We start from the raw sequence: 17619 nt of genomic DNA, 5'->3' as shown, positions 1-17619 counted from the left end.
ACTTTCTCTTCAAAACTCACAGCATTTGGAAACAACTTAGATCAAATAATGACCGGACTAGATAAAAATGAGGCTAGAATACTGAGCAATGAGACAAGATAGAAGAAATACAGAAAGCTACCTCCATTACTGAAAGCTCAGTCAAAGAAATACACAAAAACTGATTGATAAAAAGAACAAAACCACCAAGCGAGAAAATATAAAAAGAACAAAACTACCAAGCGAGAAAATATAAAAAGAACAAAACTACCAAGTGAGAAAATATAAAAAGAACAAAACCACCAAGCGAGAAAATATAATATGGTTTATGTATTTAGATATGGTCTGAAGAAGTTTTTACGAAAGCGCTTACCAGTTTTATTCATTAAAGTGTTTACAAGTACCTTCTAGCCTGTTTGACACAGTTTTTATTACTAAAAACTGATTGATCTTGAAGCTAGAGCAAGAAGAAATAATGTATTGATCAAATGCATCCCAGAAAAGTATGAACAATCACAGCTAGCTAGTCTGACAAAAGAAATCTTTGATCTTCTTCTTGATAACAAAGAACTATCTCAAACAATTGTCATTGAAAGAATACACCGAGCTTTAAGAAAATCTCAAACCCTGGATGCCCCCAGACAAATATATGTAAGGATTTTAAATGCTTCACATGCTCAAGAAATAATTCAAGCTGCAAAAAAAATATATACATTATATGGAATGGCTGCAAGACAACTTTTGCTCAGGACCTGCCTCTACAAATCAAACAACTAAGACAAGTTCTATCACCTTACTGCACTTAGTAAGCAAAAATATAAGATTTCAAATGAACTATCCAGCAACTCTACACTTTCAATATAATGGCTTAAATTATGTAGAAAAAAACAATGAAGACATAAAAATGGCTTTTCTTAAAGCCTTTAAAGAATTATCAAACAAAATGACATGAAGAAATGTGCTTTACGCTAAAAACGCATCTAATACAAAGAATCTATCCATCTAAACATTCATTTATGCTGAATTGAATCAATCAACAAGGTAAATTACCTTCTTTCTACTTAAATCTTTATCTTCTTTCTACTTAAATCCACTTCTTTCAGTTTAAACATTCTAAATCCAGGCCTAGGAGTATCTCCACGCCACTGCGAAAGGACTACAAACTCCCATAATCCTCTATGACTGCAAATCAGGAAGAATAAGCAAACTGAGGTCAAAGGAACATCTACAGCATCCATCTAAGTCCCAAACAATGCTGAAAGCCCACATTTGCCTAAGAAAACAAAAGTAAGATTTCTACATTTCTGAAACCTTTGGAACTGTATCTTAAAGGTTAAAAAATTGAAGAATCTCATGCCAACAGTGATCGGAAGGTAAACCCAGCCTAGAACTAAGTGCAGCAGCCTAAACGTTTATTTACAATATAAATACATATGTAATTGTTTTTTTTTTCCTGAATATATATACAAACTGGACAAATAAAATACCTTCTGGGTCAGATGATGTGTAGCAGATGCTGTAGCTGCAACAAATAACTAGCCCTTACTATGTCTTATAAAGTACGAAGTTTGGTCTGTTTTGTTTTATCTTCTTTCTTTCTCTTTATATATATATGCAAGCATACCAGTCTAGATCAGCAGAGACTATGAAAGAGTCTTGATATTATTGTCTGATCAACATTATAGATCTTAGATATATATATATATGCTTTATGCATATAAAATAAATGGATAGTCAGAACTGTCACTGACCTTTACTGTAAACATTGACCCAACAAGTAAGAAGTGATGTATATTTAAAGAAGGACTGTGTTTGAAATCAAAATAAGGAATGTGCAAAAAGAAACTAACAAACTATAACAAGTCACAATCAATATGTGCATGTAATCGTTTTCTTAGTGTGAGTTTGAAAGAAATGCTATGGTATGCTTTTGAAATGTACTATTTAAAGATTGCCTATTAAGTTAGATATTTCAATCTTAGTTAAAGGCAATTTACAAAATGCTCAGGCTAATTACTTTCAAATGAAGAAAGGGTTAGAAATCATATTCCTTGCTATTACATATTTTGTTTGGACAAGCTGTTATGTGTGTTGCTGTAATTTTTCTGGGACTTAGAATGACAGGAACGTTTTGTAATATAATTGTAAATGTTCTATTTAACTCTCTTTCATTTAGTGGGCTAGCATGGGTATGGACGGGGCAGGTCTGAAAGGGAGTGATGTCACACATATATACATATTATCGACCTGTATCAACAATTCTAAGCAAATTTTAAAGTTAAATATGACCCTATATATTTCTATTAGCTTAGAAAGTCAGCATTCTGTTTAATTTATCTTTTAGATGATTTCTGTAGATTCATGGAATGTAAAGGGCTTACAAAATAAGAAAAAGATGAATCTATTAATACATTTAATTTTTAAATCTAAGGCAGAGGTAACTTTCGTTCAAGAAATGCATATGTTGAAAGAGCAATGGGAGAAAGATACAAAAAAAATGGGTGAAACATTCTAGCTGCTGGTGATAGTACAGCTTCTAGGGAAGTTGCTACAACAGTTAAAAAATCATTTGATGGCACTATAATGAAGAGTAGCTATGACCCAAATGGTAGATGGTGTCATTTTACTTGTGAACTGCCTCTGTTTAAAAAAACTCTCTTTGTCCTAAATGTATATACCCTATTAATCATCATTAAGCATCATTAAGTTATCTATACGAGATATATAGAATTCTAGAGAACTTTCCTAGCTATTTATATATCATAGGAGGAGACTGGAATATGATAATTAATCCAGAACTAGATAGAACAAATAAAGATAACAAAATAGCCGAAATAATGGAAGATTTTAAGTTAGCTGACCCATTTGAAAACTATAGAAATAATCCATCTACTAGTAAATTCACTTATTTTTCACCATACCACAAGTCCTGGTCTAGAATAGACATAGTTTTACTAAATAATGCAGTTACCTACAATAGTGAACCTAGAACAATATCAGATCAAGCAAAAATAAACATTACAATACAGATGATTAGTTCAATGCAAAGATCCCAAACACTAGCAAACTGGACATTAAATACTAATTTATTAAAAGATAAAGAAAGCTCACAGAGAATCATTAACATTCTTACTCAAGCTAAAAATAACCCAGAGATAACAGATATACCATATGATATTCCATGGCAAGCGACAAAAGCCACTATTAGGGGAATTCTAATCCAAAAAGCTGCTCTCTATAAAAAGTTAAACAAGGAAAAAGTCATAACGTTAGAATCAAAATTAAAAAGTATAGAGTCAGAATTACAAATTAAACATTCACCAGAACTTGAAAGTCAAATGGTTATACTATAAGGACAATTACACAAAATTCAGTCTCAACAGTACACTATCAGTGAAATTAAACTTCTCCACAAATATGCCGAATGGGCTCAATCCCCCTCAAAAGCATTGGCAAGAATCATAAACATAACCATCCCTACCAAAGTAAAGCAATTAAATTATAATAACAAAACTCTAGATATGGACAAAGAGACTATAATGGCTTTTGAAGAGATTCATCAAAAACTATATGGCCCACACGACCAATTTAATGAATTATTATTCCATCAATTCACCAAAGAATTGCAATTTCCAGTACTGAATGAAGCAGAGATAAATAATCTTAAAGCTCCTATAAATGTAGAGGAAATCATTGCTGCTGTAAATAAGTTGAAACCAGGTAAATCACCAGGGCCAGATGGGTATGTGGTGGAGTTCTATAAGACTTTCAAAAAGCAATTAGCTCCAATACTATTGATAGTATATGAATACGTAATAAAGTATGGTATCAAAGACCTGTATATCAACAACTCAAAAACTATACTCATACCAAAACCCAAATATGATGCATCAAATCCTAGCAATTACAGGCTGATAGCACTTATAAATATTGATATAAAAATTCTATCTATAGTTTTAGCTAGCAGAATCAAAAAAAATCGTACCTCTCATCGGATCTACCTGACAACATCGACACTTCAGAACAGCGACAACGACTCAGAAGATCGACAAGTCAGAAGACCGACGGAGGAAAACACCGACGCTGAGAACACTGAGATGGGGAAAGGATGTGTAAGTATGCAGTAGTGACGGACGTTAGGGCGAAAGGTAAGTGTGCAATGTTGACGGTCTGTAGGGATAGGGGTGGGATAAGTGAGTTAGGGTTAGAGGCGGGTTAGGTAAGAGTGCGAGTAAGGTAAGTGTCGATGTTGATGGTCTGTAGGGATAGGGGTGGGATAAGTGAGTTAGGGTTAGGGCACGGGTTAGGTAAGGGTGCAGTAGTGATATTTTTTGGGTTAGGGGTGGGTTAAGTGAGTTAGGGTTAGAGGCGGGTTAGGTGTGTGTGCGATAGTGACGGACCTTAGGGTTAGGGTTTGTTAGGGTTGTAGATAGTTGTGTATGTAAGGGTTAGTGTTGGTTTGTAAGGATTTTGGTGTGCTTGTGTTGTGTGTGTGGGTTTTGGACAGGGGATTTGTTTTGTTTGTTGTTATGATGTGTCGAGTATATGAGGTGTCGTGTTTGTGAACTGTCGATTATGTGGTGTCGGTGAAGTTGTTGTCGGTGTTCTGAAGTGTCGATGTTGTCAGGTAGATCCCTCTCATCATATCTTCTGAACAACTAGGTTTTATGAACAACAGACAGGTGTACGATAGTACACTCACTATTGATTCAATCATTAGTTTAAAAGTGAATGATAAATACCCTAGCTATGCACTATCAGTAGATGCATCTAAACCTTTTGACAGAGCAAACTTTGATTATCTATTAAAGATACTCAAGAAATGTAGCATTCCTGAAGAATATACAAACATGGTGAGGGCTTTATACAATAATGCTATAACAATACTATCTATAAATAAGCTATCAACCCCTATTCAAATCACTAACAGTTCAAGGCAAGGATGCCCACTATTACCATACCTGCTCAATATATACATTGAACCTCTTCTTCTTAAAATATCACAAAGAACTTAACACCATCTTATGAATATTTAAAAAAATCCCAATAAAATTTACAGCTTTTGCTGATGATCTTAATATTTACTTTGAATTCCCTAATAAAGAAAATCTTAAATTCCATTGAAAATTTTTCGAAAGGTATCTAATTATGACATTAACCCAAACTAATCAGTCATATTCCCTTTGAATACTCTAGGACATAAGGAATTCTATTTCCCTGAAACTGAAATAAAAGTCAATTATAATCTCAAATATCTGGGTATCATATTCACTCACCCCCAACCTGATTTGACTAAAAATAATTTGTTTAAAACCTGGGCTAATATCGCAGAAGATACTAAAAGATGGCTTAATCTATCTCCACCATCTAAGGCAGCTATAGTTAAAATGAATATTTTCCCAAGATTATTGTTTCACTTTAATGCTATTAATCAAAATATACCAAGTAATTTATTTTCCAAACTTGAAACACTATTAGGGAAATTTATTTGGCATCCAAAAAATACAAGAATAAAATACTCTAGATTAACATTACCCAAACAGAAAGGGGACCTAGGACTGCCCGATTTTCAAACATACTATGACATTATAAATGCTAGTCGAATTATACAAATAGCAAATTTTGAACCATCTAACAAAGCATGGTATCCACTAAGGATTAAAATATATTATAATCATCTAGCCTCATCAAATTTAAACCCTAAAGCAATACCCTTTCAAAATTCTAAGACGTTAAGGTATTTTAAAATCCACCCCATGATCATAAGAAATACGTTACTATTTCAAAAGCTGGTATCCTCCCTAAATCTTAAGGATACTTTGTTACTAGGACAACCAAAACACCTAAATACTAATATTACATGAAATAACACTATGATAAACCTGAATCAATACCCACTAATTAAACACACCACTGTATGAGACTTCTACCAAGTCAAAAGCCTTTCAATTGAAAATATCAGGCAAAGATTAGAAGTAAATAAAAGTTATAACACCATAATCAACCAATTGCTATACCTGATTAACACAATTACTACAAATGTTAAAATAGACAACCAAGACATGCAGCTATATCAACAAATTATTAACCTGTTGCTTTTGAGATCCAAAATGTTATCAAACACATATATATTAATAACAACTATTAGATACCAAGATGTACTTCTATATTCAAAATTTTGGGAAGGAAAAAACAACATGATTATTGTTGATCAAAAATCCACTGCAATTAAACTCACTTTGAAATTAACCCCTCTCAAAAAAGTAATTTATACCCAAATTATGATTAATAATGCCTGTCACACACAACTTTTTCTTAGTAAAATTAATCCTTCTCACTCTCAGTATTGCCCTATTTTTCCAAACAGCATAGCTGACACCCTTCACATTTTTTGGAGCCGTAAGAATGTTTACAAATTATGGTGTTCGTTAAGAACCAAGTTAGAAAAAAAGGGATACACTAAATCTACCCTGTCATGGGAAATTGCAATTTTACATGTATTACCCATCAACTTTCCATATGAAAACAAGCACATCATAGTAACATTGTGTGCAACGATGAAATCATACATAGATCAGCGTTGGTTAGATAGAACTAAAATTACATGGGAAGAATTTAAAGGAATGGCTATAAAATACATATTAGCCAGTAAACTAATTACAAGAAGCCAAAAGAAACATATCCTATTATCAGAAATATTGGAAAAAGCTTATAGAAATCTTAAGGTAAAACTGGTTTATGAACAAGGGACTGCAACATCATTATTAGTCTAAGTAAATAAGGAAAAATTAAACAAAATCAATATTGCAAAATTTGTACCCATCTTAAAATTGGAAAGCTCTAGGAAGTGTAAATAAAATTGAGGTGACATCTACTGTATATAGTGTACATAGTGCTATATACAATTTAAGTTACATAGGCTAGAATGACTTGATGCAACTGTCAGATTCTATTATTATTAAAATCTCAGAGTAGATTGTCTTACAACTTAATGTGAACAGTTTGAATGTTAGTAAATTCTGAATATTGATAACTGAACACTGATGTTATATGTTCTGTATATCTTATTATACTTATTGCAAATTGATATTCCATGTATCTTGTCCTTATATATGTCTGTTTTATTCTTTTTCTTGTATTAAAAAAAGAGGAAAATGCAATAAAAATATATTTGAAAAAAGCTGGAAATATATAACAAAACATTATACCACTTAGTTGGAATGGATGTCTTGTTATTTAGGGGTACTCCATGCTGTCTTCTGTGAAAAGGTTGGTTTACAAACCTTAACACAGGATCAGAGCTCTGTTATTTGACTGAGATATTGATATAACCATGGCAAGTGAATGCTCTCATTGTTCATGCAGAGCCATTGGGGGATGAGTTGTCCTTCCATAAATTGTCATGGAGAAGTCTTACACAATGGCTGTTGATGCATTTCTGTAATATATTATTCTCCGGGGTTATGCTGCTGGCCCTGCACTAAAGGATAGGAGTATTTTTTATATGTTGCTGTTTACTTATAATATGTCAGCCATTTAGTCAATGGACCTATTTGGCACTCTCTGTCCTGAATGCTGAAGAGCAACTGGGCATACCTAAAGCTTTATATGACAAGTGTATAATGTTCCAACTGTTTATCCATTGCACATTTTTTGAATGCAGAGGTTTGTAGTGACACTATTAACAATTACTTCAGGTTGTCTTTACTGAACTATATATTTTATATGTATGTGTGATAAAGAAAGTTCCGTATTGACATTTCTGAAAAAATATTCAGCTAATGTAGAAGTATTAACGAAAACAAAATAGCTTCTTTGGATGTGTTAACATTTTTAAACCACAGCTTCAAAATATATCAACAACCAGTTTTAAAGCTAAGCGCTTTTGTTCTTTTATTCAGTAGAACTTCATCAGAGCAATAAACATTTTAAGCTGTGGTTTAAAGAATGGTCACACATCCAAAGATGCTATTTTATTTATTTTACATTTGTTGACCGGGATAGTCCGACTGGATACATGTCCATTTTCAGCGGAGGCCCGGGGAGAAAAGCTCCAACATAGTCACAGAGACAGATAGTTACATATTAGTGTTTAAGATAGAAAAAAAATAAAAAGCAATTTACATACTACATACTACCACAAACTACCTTGCTCTAACAAACACAACATACGACAGTTCAATATACAGATCTTTAAAAACACGCTAGTGAATTTATTAAGACAGATTATAAATTATAGTTTGGCTAATGTACAATGTACATGATTTTTGATTTTGTTGTTGTTGTTTAAACTGATTTTTGGCATCTAGTCATGGCTTTTCAGAAGTTTTTTAATGTAGAAACATTGGCTTTCTTAAAATAGACCAGTAATTTCTCTAAGGAAAACAGATCAAGCTGCACTGTTTACATATTTGCAAAAGGAGGTCTGACTTGTGAAAAATTCAGAAAATCATCTTGCAATCTCTTGCTTTTCCTATCATACAAAGATTTTAAAATCTTGAAACCTTAGATTTGAATAGGTGATTTACTGATGAACAATTAGAAATAGAAAACAATAAAGTCAAAAGAAATTAGGCCAGGAATTTTAAAACAAGAAAGGGAGTGCAGGCATACCTTTCCACCTCTTAGCACAAGAAATTTGGACAAAGCCTTAAATTCTGGGGGGACAATGGCCCAAAAAATGGGGACATTTTTTAAATAATGCTCTTATATACTTAGAAAGTTGATAGAATAATAGGTGTTGCATTAGCGTGGATTTTTTGAAGGGTATGAAGTCTGAAACTCAAATGTCTGTTATTATCGTCTGACTTCAATCCTCAATGATTCGCCAGAAAACCAAAATATTATGAGAAACAGGCCAAAAATATGAGGCAAAAATATGGACAACCTGTGAAAATCTGGACAGCTCAGAGGTATGAGTGCATGTGAGATTCTGAAAGCTGATATGCTATGGTGTAACTGTAAACTTGGTATACAGTCTGTAAAAGTAGCAGTTGGATAGTACTTTAGTTTAATATACAGCATGACAGTAAGTTACATCAATATAATGCTGGTACATAAAGATGGTTCTGACATGGAGTTCCTGGAACACACTGTGTAAATTATATCAGTGAAGTCCTGACACACAGGAAAAATCATAGGAGAGATTCAGAAATGGGCTTCCGGCATACAATGTGTGAATGAGTTACACCAATGTAATGCTGATTCATATGAGAATCAGAATTAGAATAATTTTTATTGGCCAAGTATGCATGCATACAAGGAATCTGACTCCAGTTTCAGTAACTCTCCAAGTATGAATTGCATAAATGGCATACATACAACTATTAAGAACAAGACAAATTACAAACATGCAACTATTAAGAACTAGACAAAAAAAGTAAATATATATATATATATATATATATATATATATATATATATATATATATATATATATATATATATATACGTGTACACATATAAATATACAATACATACAAGATGCAAAGTGCAACTCACTGCAAGAAATACTGAAATAAACTCTGGGGGGAATTCAATAAAGCCTACACAGACTTATTTTCTATGTAGGCATAGTGACACAGTGCTTACATGGAAGTAAGCAGATGTGTGATCCAGTAAACAGAGCTGAGGGGCGTGCATGAGTGTGCGAACATGGAAGTATACGTGGCATGCAAATCACCTCATAAGCATTTGAAATGCATGCAAATGATGGTGATAGACTGATCTAGTAAGCAGATAGGCAGTTTTACAGACCCTGTGTTGGGGTCCATAATGTACATGGAAAAATTCCATGTACTGGATGTAAAAATGACACCAGGGGGCTGTAAAAGTGTACTTAGAGTGTCAGAAATAGTGTAGTGGACACGGATATGTGAAAAACCACCCACAGTGAGTCCAAAACAATATGGAAAATAATGTAAAATAATTTTATTTTTTGTAATACCCTGGGTATGTTTGCTCTGCACGCTGCAGTGGGCAAACATGCCTTTATGGAAAAAAAAATTACAAAGTAAAAACCAGAATGTGTGAGTATGTAACAGTAATTCATTATAGGACCCTGTGTGGAATACATACAATCATTTACACCAAGACAACACAACCACCAAATGAAATTCACTGGAATGTATTGCAATTATAAAACAAAATCTAAAAGACAGTGAGCGCTTTCATCCTTAATGTAGACTTCTTCAGTCCTTTTAAACTTTTTTAAAAAACAGAAACTTACTAATGCACTTTATAAACATTTAAGTATTAATGGTGATAATTTTTTTTTGTTTTTAGTTTTGGAACAGGTGGAACAACATCATAGAAGTGGACCTTGGTCTATTATCATAGAGCAAAGGGAGTTATGGTGGCAAATTTTTCTGAATGCTTCAGTTTTACCTGAGTTAAATGAGATAATCAGTATTATTAGTTTTTCAAAGATGAAAGAATATGAGAAGTAAATTTTGGGTTTAGCATAGTCATTGTATTGTCAAATGCCATATATTTACATATATATTTTTTTGTAAGGTAAGTCAGTATCATTTTAATTTAAACTAAATTTTAATTGATTAATTGAGTTGTGATTTGCAGGGGTATAAATAATCTATTGTGAGTTAATTTAAAAGAATAAGTCTGTATTAAGGATGACAGCACTTACTGCCCTTTAGATTTTGTTTTAGAATTGCAATAAATTTGTGTGAATTTTGCTTGGTAGTCGTGTTGCCTTGGTGTAAGTGGTTTTAGTCAGTTAAAAACAAAGAGTGAGTTGTGGTTGTTACAGCTTCCGGCAGTCCAACATCCCCAGATATTTTCAATATAGCTGCTGAACACCACAAAGTTCCCTGCATAATCTTACTTTATTGGTACAGCAGCTCACACAAGAATCAAGAAATGTGGAGACAGAGGGGTGAACACAAACGGCTGGTTCTCAGTTGTATTCCATTTTGGAATTACCTCCAGGTCAACAGCAGTTTTTTCATTAACAAATACATGCCCGACAACTTAATTTTACAAATAAGGACTCTGCCCCTTATAAAAACATGGACAACTGGTTAAATACAATGATTTATTTTGGGTTAGGAGCTGAAGCAGCTTCTACATCAGTTGGTCAGCAGCTAGACAAGTTTCAGCAAAAACTACTTCGCTACCAGAAATTACAGCTGGATAATTCATATTTACTGGAATGTATTAAATTGCATCAGGTTCTGAAGGGTCTTAGAAGTTGGAAATATCCAACGGGACTAATTCAGGGTTTGGCCTTACATCAGGACTTATTAATGATGTTTGACCAGCATGGATGTGAATTGATGTAATTGCTTGTCAAACATAATCAAAAGGAAGTGGAAGGGACTTGTCAAGAGCTGAAACAGCTAGACAGTTCTATTACACAACACAATATGTTTCACGAATTTAATAGATATCAACTTGTGTTTTCTGAATTTGACAAAGTCTGTAATTCAATATTGCAGTGTAAATGTAACAAATTGAAGAGGGACCAATCAGAATACCAAAGGGAGTGGCTTATCCTCCACCACCTCAAGGCGAGCAAAAACAGGATAACTATGGAGTGGTGGGTGATGTTGCCAAAGGGCATTTTCATCAAGAAATTCAGCAATTTTCCAATGAGGAAGATGAGCCTTTAGAGGGTCTCGAGCCCAGGAGATTGGAGTGGCTCTGAAACAAGAGACTGAATGGGAACAGATCTTATTCCAATTACAACCAGAGGGACCTCTTATTGCAGAGGAGGAACACTTACAGGAGAAAGCAGAACCGGTAATCACAATGGAGTTGTTTCAGCATACAAGTACTTTAACTATAATTTCCAACAATTCACAAGACTTCCATATCTACAATTACAGCACTTTTAATTTTACTGATAAACATGCTGACTTATTTAGTAGGGGTTACTCTTGTCTCCACAAAAGGCACTGATTTAGTAAAGATAATAGCAGAGCTGAAATTGTTTGTACGTAACTTGAACCTGTCCTTATCATTCAGTGAATGGGATCAAACGAACTTTCAGATTGGGTTAAGGGTTCGTAGTGTTATAAATCCTGACCTGCACCCTGTTTTGGAGTCATTCCAAAATATGTGTGAAGTATATATTTGTTATTTTTTAAAGAACTGGAACAGGAATAAAATAAAATATAATTTAAATTACAAACAGCAGACATTGCTTAAATAATTTTCTGCATCTACAGATTTGAAGGTAATACAGCCAGACTAGGGGGGAGGACTGGTAATTATGGAACAACTGGATTATGAACATCGTCTATTGACAATACTGTATGATGGTGCATATGTGGCGGCTTCTTGTAATGAAGTAAACACAGCATACCGTCGGGTGGATGTTGTACTGTATGATATGTTAATGCAAGGGCAAATAACTCAGGATCAATATAAATTTATGAATACTGAATTTCCATGTATCCCTGCATATTTGGAGTGCCAGAAATTGATAAGAACTTGGAAAATCCCTCCCCCCTAGACCCATTGTGGATGCTCGTAATTCTAAAACATATTGTATCGCTAGAACAATAGACTGTCTGCTTAAAGATCATGTTATGGCTATTCCCCTTTTCTGCAAGGACTCTGTGTTTGGAACCTATTTTTTTAACAATTGACATGAAGACTTGTTTACTTGCATACCACATGACATAGGTCAACAACAGTTTGAGGAATAGTTGATGTTTAATTTTAGGATGCATCAGAATTTATTCAATACCTTGACTATGTTGATAGAGTTGGTATTGGATACTAATTATATTTAATCCAAGGCCAATATTTTAAACAGACATCAGGAGTTGCTATGGGTGCCACATGTGGCCCTTTGTTTGCCAATGTAGTTATGACAGCTTGGGACAACAAGTTTATATTGAGAAGTCCTTTTTCCAATATGCACAGCTATATACTTTATACCTGAATGATTTGTTTGTGGTTTGGGTGGGCCCATTGGCAATGATAGATGAGTTTATTCAGCACATCAACAATACTACAACCTTTTTGGAGTTTCCATATAATATAGGCCAGGGGTCTATAAACTACCTCGATGTCCACTTATCGGTACATCCTATTGAACATATTCTTGTATCTAAAATTTATAGGAAGCCACCTTATTCCAGTACCCTATTGCATTTTACTAGTAGCTACCATGACCATCAAAAACGGGCTGTAGCTAAGGGACAAATAGTAAGGGCAGCTCGAATGGCCTTGCAGTGATGAGTGCAAGAAATTGAAGCATATGTTTCTTAAGAGGGGTTATCCAAACCAGTTGATTGCTTCAGTAAAGGAGGAAGTAACTAGAAAGAGACAAACTGGTTTGTATAAGCTCTTGATGGGGAACTTACAGAGACCCTTAGATTCTAATACTTCAGTATTAGTATTACCAGAGTATCAATTGGGTGAAGGTTCCACTACTGACCAATTACCCATACAGGAAGGTAAAGAAATAAATTTTTGTCATTCTTCACATATTATAACATATAATACTTATAGTGAACAGCTTGCAACTATTTTAAATAAAAATTGGGAATTGGTCACTAATAACAGAGAAGTTCAAAAGAAACTTGTGGCAGGTCCCAAATAGTTTATAAATGGGGGAGCTCTTTTAAAAACATTTTGGTAATATGTCAAATAGTAGAAATAAGATAGTGGGCAGGATGTTGAAGTGTGGAGCTTGTAAACAGTGCCATATGATTTTGCAAGGTGTAGAGGTTAAGGTTAATAACATTATTAGACCCAAGGGATATTATAATTGTTATACTGAAGGTATTGTTTATGTTTCTCTCTGTAAATTATGCCCAGCCTTTTATGTGGGTAAAGCACATTGAACATTGAAACTGTGTATATATGAGCACTGTAATGATATAAAAAACAAAAACTTACCAATGCACTTTACAAACATTTAAGTATTAATGGTGATCATGTTTTTTTTATGTTTTAATTTTGGAATAGGTGGAACAACATCCTGGTCTATTATTGTAGAGCAAAGGGAGTTATGGTGGCAAATTTTTCTGAATACTTCAGTTTTGCCTGGTTTAAATGAGATAATCGTTATTAGTAGTTTATTAAAAAAGAAAGCTTGTGAGAAGTAAATTTTGAGTTTAGTATAGTCATTGAGTTGTCAAATACCATATATTTACACACACACACACACACACACACACACACACACATATATATATATATATATATATATATATATATATATAGTAGGATAAGTTGGTATCATTTTAACTTAAATTCAGTTTTAATTGATTAATTGAGTCATGTGATTTGCAGGGGTAAAATACTCTATTGTGAGTTAATTTAAAAGAGCTGAAGAAGTCTCTATTAAGGAAGAAAGCACTTACTATCTTTTAGATTTTGTTTTATAATTGTAATAAATTCTGGTAAATTTCACTTGGTGGTCATGTTGCCCTGGTGTAAGTGGTTTTAGTCAGTTAAAACAAGGAATGCATTGTGGAGTATGTAATGAGGCAGGGCCTGAAACTGTATAGTTTTCAGGTTCTGTGCATGGATCTGTATGCAAATGAGCTGGGGTTACTTAATAGCACAAATGAGTATCTGTGTCCACATATCCCATCCGTGTAGGCACAGAACCATGTTGGTGTCCACAAAAGAAGTAACTGACATCAAAGGGGGGGTGTCCAAGTGGTTGTAAGCGCATTGGAGCTTAGTGGAGCCTCTTTGCGCAACACACCGCTGAGCTGAGCAGGGGGGTGTGTACACTGACTGCTAAGATATGTTAAACTCTGAAGCATGTCTCATTGTGTTTGCATGGTACGCCACCATGCTGAGCGTGACCTTCCATGGAGGTGTGTCTATGGACTGCTAAGCTCTGTTTATCTTTGTGGAATGGGTTTGCGGGGCACACTGCAGTGCTCAGCAATGAAGGCTGTCAAAAACAAATTGGCTGAGAAAGACAATGATATATTAATTACTGATGAGCCCTGTTTCAATTAAACTAGGGCCATTAAAACCCCTTAATGATATACCTGGCAGGTGGAATGCATCATAGGTAGCCAATCACACAGGCTATACCTACAGCAGAGCACTATAAAGTATGCATACACCCTACAATCTGATTTTTCCCCCATACTCTGCACCATTGGAGCACAGACTTGGGAATTTTAACTGAGAGACTGCTAGGGGTTGCTGCTGGTCTGCTACATATGTATGTGCTAGATGCTGAGATCAATGCAGCTGCTATTGATGCTGACCATAGGCCTAGACTTAGAAGGAGAAGAGTGTTCAGGCCCAGGGTAACCTACCAGGAGCTACATGAGCTGGAGATTGTAGAGTGCTACAGGGAGGACAGGGACATGCTACAAGAACTCACTGAGTTCTGCCAATCTCAACTTAGACCCAGAGCCAACAGAGGGGAACCTATCCCAGTGGAAACAAAGGCATGTGTAGCCCTTAGGATACTAGCTGCAGGTACTTTCCAAAGACTATCTAGGGACATGATGGGGGTCTCACAGGCATCTGCTTCCAGGGTACTCCACCACTTCCTGGATGCCATGCTACCACATGCCAGTGAGCACATTTATTTTCCCCACACCCCTGAGGAGAGAGCCAGCAGTATGCAACTCTTCTACCATGTTGCACACTACTCTGAGGTACTGGGTGCCATAGATTACACTCATGTACACATCAAGGCACCACCCAGTGGGGAGGGTAGAATCTATGTTAACCGCAAGGGGTACCACTCCATCAACTGCCAGGTCATTTGCAATGCCCAGGGCATAATCCTGAATGTGTGTGATGGCAGCCCTGGCAGTTATCACGACTCCCATATCTGGCATGCATCACAGCTGTACCAGATGTTTGCTGGGGGGGACATCCCACATGGCTATTTACTGGGGGATGTTGGGTACACACTGGAACCGTGGATGATGACACCCATCAGAAATGCACACACTCCCACCAAAGAATGCCATAATGAGGAACATGCAGAAACTAGGATCATCATAGAGCATGTGTTTGGGCTGTTGAAGTCATGGTTCTGTTGCCTCAATATATCTGGTGGTACTGTCCAGCCACATGTGCACAGATGTTCACAATATGATCCTGCGGAAACAGCTGCAGCAGGATCAGCAAAGGAAGAGATACACAACCCCCCACCAGTGCCTAGGTCACCACAGTCACACTCACAGGAGGACTCAGAGGAGGAACCCCCTGAGGCTATCCCTGTAGGCAGACGTAGGCATGCCACTATGCCTTGGCCTTAACCAAGAGACTACATATAGCACATGCACTGACAACCCAGGGCCCTAGGGACTGACACTTTCCTCTGACTTGCATACGTGTTAGTAAAAATGATGCCAGCCAGCCCACACAACCTGTACCTCACCATGTATTGGCTGTGGACTGAGTGCACCACAGAGTCAGCCCTGAACTACAGGTCTGTCAGCTGCTGCATTTACAAGGTATGTCACTCTCCTATACACCACTTGTAAGGGGTACTACAATATGGTTGCATATGTATGGACCTGCCACATGTATGCAAGGGAATATAGTGGGCTATATATAGTGTGCTACTGGGCTACTTGCAGAGATCTATAGTGGGCCACTGGGCTACTTGTACAGATCTAGCAGCCATTTGGGACAACATCTACTTGTATGTACCCCATAATATCCACTAGGCCACATGGCTGGAAACTCCATGACATTATTCAAGGGAGATGCCAAACAGTGGGGTCACTGGACAGTCACATGACTGTATGTACCAACAGAGCATGGGCTGGTCGTCCCCCACCCTAAATCCCTCAGTGTTCCCATACAACTGCTGTAACAGTAAGTCTGCAATGATATACCAGCAGACCAGACAATTCCTGTATGTTGTTGATAGTGTGAGGCATGAAACTTCTCTGTCTGGTGGCTGGTGTGGCACACTGGGACAGGGGCAGTAGCATTGGTGATGGTGTTGGTGGTTTGAATCTGGCAGCATTCAACATCTTTTGCATGTGAGATACTCATATGGTGGTATTCCCACAGACTGTCATAATCCATCAATCTGTTACTGCAACAAAGCTGGACAAAGCCAGAGTGAATGGGTGGAACAAACGGCCATACCTACAGACAGACATTATACATGATCTGAGTAACCTAGCAGATTGCTAGTATAACAGTAGGCTCGAACAGGTCATATTAGCTGCAGGATGTAAAGAACATCACTGAAATACGTCAGTAGTTACAAGAATTCAGTGACTGCATTTTACAGTATAGTACCAGAAAATCACAAATGTATGAGGAACACAGCAGACATATAGGGCGAAATGCTGGCCGTTCTGCATAAACATGTACAGGGAGAGGTATGCAGACTGTCACCCCGTGTGTGGTCTTACATCATGTACCCCAGTCGCATCATACCTCTTAAACTCTTAGACCAGGAAATCTGTCCAAAGCCATGAATAAAAGTGGGACCAAGGCCCACAAATAGGGACAGGTTTTAAATATTTGCTCTTACAAATGTAGAATGTTGATAGAACAGGTCTTGCATTAGCAAGAATCCCCTGATGTGTATGGAGTCTAAAACTCAAGTGTCTGTCATTATTTGTTGACTTCAATCTTCACTGATTTGCCACTAATTTGCCAGAAAACCACCATGTTATATAAAGTGAACCAAATATATGAGGCACAGTTCTGGAC

The sequence above is a fragment of the Protopterus annectens genome, chromosome 2.part0 (genome assembly GCF_019279795.1).
Source record: "Protopterus annectens isolate FY-2018-M chromosome 2.part0, PAN1.0, whole genome shotgun sequence".
Taxonomy (NCBI): Eukaryota; Metazoa; Chordata; order Ceratodontiformes; family Protopteridae; genus Protopterus; species Protopterus annectens.
Note: the sequence above shows the minus strand (reverse complement) of the source record.